Consider the following 8433-nt stretch of genomic DNA (forward strand, 5'->3'; position numbering starts at 1 on the left):
TCTCTCTCTCTGCTTTATCGAAACAGTGACGCTCGAATGAAAAGGGAAAACCGTGCCGAAAATTCAGAAAGGACAAAACCAAACAGGGGTCGGGCGGGCGTTACGGTAACGAGCTGAGACAGAAAAACTGCGCCTGACAACAAAAACCAGCCCGAAAACCAAACCTCACAACGTGAATCTCTGCGCAAGAGCGGACCGAGAGAGATTTGAGTGTAGGCGAATTGAAAAACAGTCGACTGTAAAATAGCAAATTCAAAATTATTACAGGGATCGCTGCCCCCTGTAAAACCCTGTGGCCTTTTGGCTCTTTGGGGAATCTTTACCACCGGTGAAGATTTCAAATAAATAAATAAGATTACAGGGATGCTAGTCCCTCCCTCCATTTTAGTCCATGGAAAAGGGCCGGCCGCTCTCGTTCTGTTTCAGTATCGAGTGTGGACCTGCATGCGAATCAAGAGCCTGTACGTACGGTGGACATGGGTGGGGATGGCAGTCTCTTGTTGCAATTCATTGGCTCACCACGAGATCGGTGTCAGGAGACGGAGGACGGTTGATTGGCTCCGCCATTATTGTACTGGCCGATCGGCAGGAGCTTCCTTGAATGCTCCACGTAGTAGCATGCGCAGGGTGCATGTGCCTGCCTGCCTACCATGGCCGGGTACGTGTCACTGCATCAGCATGTACGCATGCATGTGACCCTCTGCACAGTCAAGCACCGGCAGCGCTACTTGCATTGAGTTTTGCTCGTACACGTACTACGTGCTAACCGCTTTCGTCGGCGTGCACTTCATTCATTTCTCTGCCTCAGCCTGTGAGTGTGAGTGCCGAGTGAAAACGCATGCATTTCTACCGTAACACCCTAGATAGCTAGGCCCGGCGACGATCGACGTGCGTACCCCGTCCATCTCCTGTGCGCATATGCTGTACGTAGCTAGCTTCGTCCTCTCAGTCAGTGTCACGTGGTCACTGCTCAGCCAAGAACTTTTATATACACCGTCGCAACAAGTGGAACAGAACCTATATTTTTAAGGCATCTAGGTAGCAGCACCCTAATTCCCAGCTAGTATCATGCCCATACGCGCCGCGCATGCACCGTCTGCAGCAATTGTCGAGCATTCAATGGAAACTCATCATGTTGCTAGTACTGTATTTACTCCCTCCGGTTCTTTTTACTCTGCATATTAGATTTGTCTGAAGTCAATTTCATCCAACTTTGACTAAGTTTATATAAAAAATTATTGACATTTACATAACAGCACCAATATCATTAGATTCATCTTGGAATATATTTTCATATTATATTTATTCGATATTATAGATGCTAATAATTTCTAATATAAATTTGGTCAAACTTAGCTAAGTTTGACTTTCAGCAAATGTAATGTGCAGAGTAAAAAGGACCGGAGGAAGTACGTAAAAGTATGTCAGAGAAGCCATCGAGTGGTGTTTTAAGTTACTGGTAGTGTCATCTCCCATGAAGTAGGAGTATGTATCTTGGAGTCACGGTTAGTTAGCTTTACCGTCCGCTCCCGCGAGTTCTCATTGGGTTGCATTGTGCTGAACAAACTAGATTATGATGGCGTGCGTTGCTGCGCCCGTCATTTTTTCCAATAGAATGACGTAGACTTGCATAAATAATCAAACATATAGATAATATTGACAAAAGAAACTTTGTAACATAATAAAAATAATTAAGTAACCCTTGTTTTGTTTCATCTCGCTCCATGCTACATTCATTGTGTACCAGTAGTTAAATCCAGGCAATTAGCTAGGATTGCCAAGTGGAGGTGCACCGATAAAGCTGAAAAGGGACCGGGCGATATGAATATGCAGGTGGAAGCAATTATAGTTGTGAGAAAAACTAATAGGAAATTTGTTAACCCTTTTTATTTGACCATAAAAATACATTAACTTAATAGGGTAACAAACTTTAAAGTTACAATCTGGAGTTTGGAAATGTTATGTCGGCAAAATAATCTTCAAGAATAATATGAAGTGTGGGAAAATCAACCGAAAGGGATGTGTGGCACTAATGCATGCCAATATGTCATGAGAGAATAATCTTACATGGACGGCATTGTAGGTTATATAGAGTCCATTATCAGAAGACCCGTTTAGTAATACGGTGGAGGCATATTTCCATAAATAAATAGTGATCATCGATGCCAGTATTTAGGTCACGATGAAAATGAGAAATCTTAATATATCTGCCCTCATAATGTAGGCGTATCATTATCTCCAGACTCCATGGAGGGAAAAGGAAAAGGGACTGACACAAAATACATAACTGCAAGGAAATTTACTGGTGGCTAGTGAATCACGTAAAATTATAGGTTTTGTTTCTGTTTAATTTCCTGTAGCAACAAGAGGAACAGAATAAAAATAATCTTTTATATACAAGGAAAGCTTAGCGATCAACAACCTGAGAAATAAGTCTTACATGTACTTGACTACTTGAGGTTCTTGAGATAACGAACTGAATTAGGGTGCTGCTACCTAGATGCCTTCTCAGTTCTCACCAAGTAATATGACCAGAAATTGAATTGTTTGCAATAAGCATGTACATGAACAACAAACACGATCGCTTCAATTACTGTCGAGACATTAGCGGCAGCTCGCCCAGACTCGCCACCTCGCATATGAAATTGGCCGCCACTGCCTCCTTGTCCTTCTCTTGTGGTCAGAAATTCTGCATAATACACGGATACAGAGAGAAGTGGCAAAGAAACGGAAGATCGACAATAATTCACCTTTGGGGAGCCATAACTGATCTAGGAGGTATTGCAGGAGTAGTGGAGACATCGAACACGACGACGGAAGACCAGGTGATGGCATATAATAAATAGAAGCAGGAGGGAGGCAAGGGGACTACAACTGACCTCCAACATCAGCATAGGAGTGGCGCACCTCCACTACCATTAATGGCTAGTAGCAACGGCAGCTTAACTCGTTAATTCGACGGGGCACTTCTGAACGAAGCACCAGAACAATCAGAAAAGGAATATCTAATATGTGAAACTGAATCTGCACGGTATATGAAAAATAGTTACTTGCCGACCTGAAAATTAGTTTTGTGAAGTAGGAACTCAACCACAGGAGTACCTTTGTACCGAAAAAATCTTACATCTGAAATGGAAGGGGAACGAAAAAAATAGATGCTCGCTGGTCAGTGGTCACCACTCAACAGGGAACGAATGGAGCGCGAACACACAAAAACTGCAAAAATTGATAGAACCAGAGGGATAATCCTAACGCTTTGTTGCTATTAAATTCAGAATCAGTGTTAGCAGCCTTGGTCATGAACTGAATCGGATGGGCAGGGTTGAATTTCACGATATACCTTAGTCGTTGGCCTTCACCCTGCAGACGGCTGTTAAATGCATCGATGGCAGGGACATCGAACTGCAATTAGGACGCGAGGGTTCTTCGTCGCACCTTGTCTCTTCTCACCGTCACCTTCACAGACATCTTTATGAAGGCGTGGCCGCCGCCGCCTCCGGGGTTGCAAAAGTGTAGCACTTCCCCTTCGCATCTTCCTTGCGCATCGGCGACATCTCGCAAAAGTGACGGCACACCAAGGATTCACCCTCAGTCACAAGAGGAGAAGGATTGGGATGGTCGGGGTTTGGGGATGAGTGGAAACGACGGCCGAAAGGGCAGCAGCATTCCAGACGAAAGGAGATGGAGGGAGGCGGCGTACCGCGTACCTAGGTTTCTCGTGAGGACTTGCATCGCCGCGCTCCATACCTTTTTCTTCGGAGCAGTCGTTGTGTGCGGGAAGCCAGGGAGGTTGCTAGAGGCCCATTAGGCCCGTATTAACCCGGGAGGCCCAAAAAAGCTACCGGAGCAGCGGCCCGGCATGGTTAGCGGTTCAGGTGTGACTTAAATCCGGACTGCGGGTTGATTTCAACAAAACACAGTGATTTTTGTGTAAAATATGAAAAAACGATTCGTTTTAACTTAAAACAGGACTGCGGGTTGAATTCTCTGAAATAAAGGGTTTTTTCTGAAAAATGCCATGACAGACGAAAGAAACCCAATTTGCTTTATTATTAGGTAAAGAAAACGAGTTTTGTAAAAAAAAACAGTACATGGTTCGGCCGTAGTGATTCTCCTGCGTTTCCGATCCTCTCACGTGTGTGCCATCTTGGGCCTCAGCCATTCCCAACAAATACGAGAAAAACAATTACGATCGTGAGGGATCAAACTGCAGACCTCTCCTCCAATTCACAACGTTGTGTGCGACTGATCTAGCTCACGATTTATGTATAAATGGGAGAGTCCATGTTTATTAGATTCTACCACCTCGCTCCCTTATAGAAAGTTTCACCAATTTATATATGTATATACAACTGAAATCAATAGGCGCCTGCAGAGATTAAAGATTGGGTCCATGTATCCTAAATTAATGGAGGGAAAAAGAGACGCTTTGGAAAGGAAATTAATGGAGGGGACATGAGATTCTATCTGGGAATGAATGGAAGGAGTCCGGATTCATGAGACATGATGCAAAATTAAATGGGTGATATTAAATCAGTAATATTATTGCGTCCTTGCCATTTGAGATGAAGGAAAAAAATAGACCCTTTCATAAGGAATTAAGAGGAAAACCTGTTATTCAGCAATATTATGGCGTCCTTGCCATTTGAGATGAAGGAAAAAAATAGACCATTTCATAAGGAATTAAGAGGAAAATTAGTGATTGATGAGAAAATCATGAAGAATTAATGTGAGATTAATCGGCGCTTATGCATCTCAAAAAACGGGACCTAATCTTCATGAAAATAAAAGCATGAAAAACTAACTAATAAGTTATACGAGTCCATTTTTTGAAGTGCTCATCATTCCACAAAAGCGTCATTTTATTTAACATCTGTAAGGCCCTGCACTATTGTATTCCTTTAAGGTATAGTATTTGTAAAATAACATATATTTTTCAACACTTTTTTTCTTCCCATGTCAAATATTTCTTGGAAAAATTTATCATAGCAATAAGCTGCCAAATAATAATGTAATTAGGAGCTGCAATTACCACTTTATCACAGCAGTGCGCTAATTTTGTGATAAAAGCAATTAATCTTCATTCTGATGTAGCCATCTGTCTCGTAACCTCAGTTGGGAAACCAGATCGAAAATGCAAACTTTTTCGAGAGACTAAGATAGTGGCAGGACCATGATTCCTGGAAAAGGAGTTCATTCTCGGTGTGAGCATTTTTTTTTTCTTCCGTTACAACGCACGAGCATATTTGCTAGTAAATAAAAGAAACACAATGTACTAGGACGGAGGAATGACGGCTGACGAGAGGGGTTGATCGCGAGGGAAGCAAAGGAAACGTGCCGGTGGAGACGATGCCGGGATGTTTCTAGGCTTCGCGAGTTGAGGAGGACCGTGCCACAGGTGGTACCCGCCCCTCGGTACGGGGTTCGCGGAGCAAGCGGAAGCGCATAACGTGCTTTCGCTCCCGGCGGGAGGGGTATGCGCTTCGCATCCTTGCTCTCGCCATCTGCTCCATGGGGGTGGCCACGAGGTCTAACATCGTCGAGGGACACCCCGATCATCATCACTAAGGGCTCTCGAACGTGTCGTGTGGTTTTCGGACTGGGTGGCGGCTGATGTGTGGGCGAGGGAGCCCGGTTCGCCGTGTAACATCCCCAAAATGACAAATTCCCGATGATAGAAAACCGTCAAGAACAAGCTAATCACCATCGCAAATAGTGCACGCCTTTCGCCCTAAATGGCTTGTCGGTAATGATTGGTTTTCATGACGATAGTTATCGCGAGCCCCCGGAAACAACACCCTGACACTAACAACACCACCATCATGACAAGAAACACCGTTAGGAACTGGGTCCGACAACCTGGGAGATAGAAATTCCTGGCCATCATAAACCCATGCGCCAAGCTTATTGCATTGTTTGTCATGAAAATAAATACAAACCGCCAGGAATAGTGTTAAATCTAACCTCGTAGAATTAGATATTAACAGGAGGACTGTGTGTATTATATATATTAAGGAGCAAATGTGTCAAGTCTTTAAACGACCACGAATAGAATAAAGAAGCAAAAACAAACAAACAAACAAACAAACACACAACACAAGGCGAGGAATTGGGTCCTTGCAAGGGCAAAGCAGTTGAGCTCTTTGATACTGCGAGACTAGTCTTTTTATGTCTTTTGAGAGGCATATTTTTGGCCTCTCTTAAACTATGAACTTTGTTGAAGAAAAAAGGCAAGATAATTGCCAGAAAGGTGAGAAAGTCGAAGATGAGAAAGTCGAAGATGAGAACAGCCCTAGACTACTCTCGGCAAGGAAGCCAGGGTGAAGCACCCTGAACTTGCAATAGCTCACTGTCTAGCTTCCTCCTTAATCAGGTCGATGACTCTCTGGTTCAGAGTACAAACATCGTCGAACACCCTATGATTCCTCCTTCTCCATATGCTCCTTCTAGGTACTGAGCATGACCAAGGTGATCAATGTTTTGTTCCCGACGCCCTCTGTTTCTAGCATCCTACCAACAGTCTGTAAGTGAGGGATCAATGGAAGGTACGACCTCATGAAGCATCGCCCAGTGCAAGGTGGAGCTCCAAATGATATTAATGACCCGACAAGCCATGAAAAGGTGATGAGCATTTTCTTGTGAAGAGTTTCAGAAGGAACATGATGCATTATGGGGTAGGGTTTGCATGGCAAATCGATCGGTGTGCAGTCCAGATTCTCCGACCAACGATGTCAAAAGGTTACACTTGAGGGGTGCCCAAGCCTGTCAAATACCATTCTCCGTGTCGCAATTGATGGACGTGCAAAAAAGAGCTCTGTAAACATTTTGGCCGAGTGAAAGCCCTTTGATTCCTATAGGTAGCTAGGTGCAGCTATCATTTGAGTTAGGCGTTAGCCGAATTTCGGTGAGACTTCAAGAAAACCAGGACTCGCAGTATGTTGATATGTTTTTTGAGGTATGTTGTTTAATGGTTAGTTCAAGTTGAGAAGTTAGGAGCTACTGTTAGTGCAATAGTGAAGTTAATTATGGATCTCTTAAAAAAGTTAATTATGAATTTTATGTTAATGATCTAGTGGAATGATCATATGGATGCACAACACAGGAGAATTGCAGTTCAGATTGTCTTTTAGGGTTCCGCATTTAGGGATTAGAAATCAGCCACCCAATATCCAATCATTTGGGGGATTTAAGTTCTGGGGCTGGTTTCTGGGGTTTAGAGTTGGGATTCGATTAGAGATGCACTTAGGGCAACTCCAACATTGACCGTCAAATGGACTCCGTGGACATGTATGGATGTGTCAACGGACAGAGGGCACCCGCCATCCAATTGGAGTCGTCAAATGTCCAGGTCATTTGAAACGGACCACTCACAAACAGGGACGAAATTAAAGCGAAAGGACGAAATTTAAACACAGTTTGATTTATTACAACCAAACGGACGAAATTTAACAAGTTCAACATAAATTTAAAATAATCCTAACTAGCCACACCATTTCTCGCATTGGACTTCTTGCCCATCGCAGCAGGTTGATGCGTGGGTAAGGACGAGAATTGTGCAGGTAGGGGTTTGTGGCTAGAGTAGGCTCGAACGAGCAACCGAGACCGCAGTGTTGTTGTATGGTGTGAACAATTCATTTGTACTCTTGGTCGATCTTGGCTTCAATAATTTAAATCCGGCTTCAATAATTTGGTACCGATGAATCTTTTGAATCCTTCTATGCATAGAAATAAATATACATGAATGTTTATTTTGGTTCCATGTAAATCCAGTAATCTTCAACTGTCAATCTTGTAGTGCTAGATGTGGTAGACCATTCTTTTTTGCTTCAGAGTTTTGAGGAGATCAAACTTATTTGCGCGCCCCACTTCATGTTTGTTTTTCCCTATTATTGTTCCCTAGTATAGCACTCTAGCTTGTTTAACTCTGCAGCTTCCAGCCCACAGGTGTCTTCAGGTTGACAATGAGAAAAAAATAATATCCTCTAGTCCGTACTGAAAAATAATACTATCTCGTAGTGCTTGGTTGCCATCTAGTAGGAATGTATGCTATATCATTTTTGTTGACTCGCTATCTTTCTGGGTGGATGCATTTCCTTTTCTCTATTCTACTCGCTGTTTAAGTTATCCCATTTTAATTTAATGGATTGTGCAAGTAAATGATGCAATGATTTCCTACAATTCAATTCAATTGATCCCGTTCAAGTAAATGGCGCATTGTTATTGTACAATGCAGTACTGAATGAGTTTGCCAATGCTCCACCCAAGCACAAGGCTCAGCACCGCGTCACACCATGAGAACATCACCGGCAACTCCATTGGCATGAGGCCTTTAACTACAAAAGGCCCCAATGGCGAGTCCCCTTCCATCTCAATTTCCCTTGTCCACAGTGTGTGTTTGCAGTCTATTCTACTTCGGAATCATTCCTCTGTTGT

This window comes from Triticum dicoccoides, chromosome 2B, assembly GCF_002162155.2.
Source record: "Triticum dicoccoides isolate Atlit2015 ecotype Zavitan chromosome 2B, WEW_v2.0, whole genome shotgun sequence".
NCBI lineage: Eukaryota > Viridiplantae > Streptophyta > Magnoliopsida > Poales > Poaceae > Triticum > Triticum dicoccoides.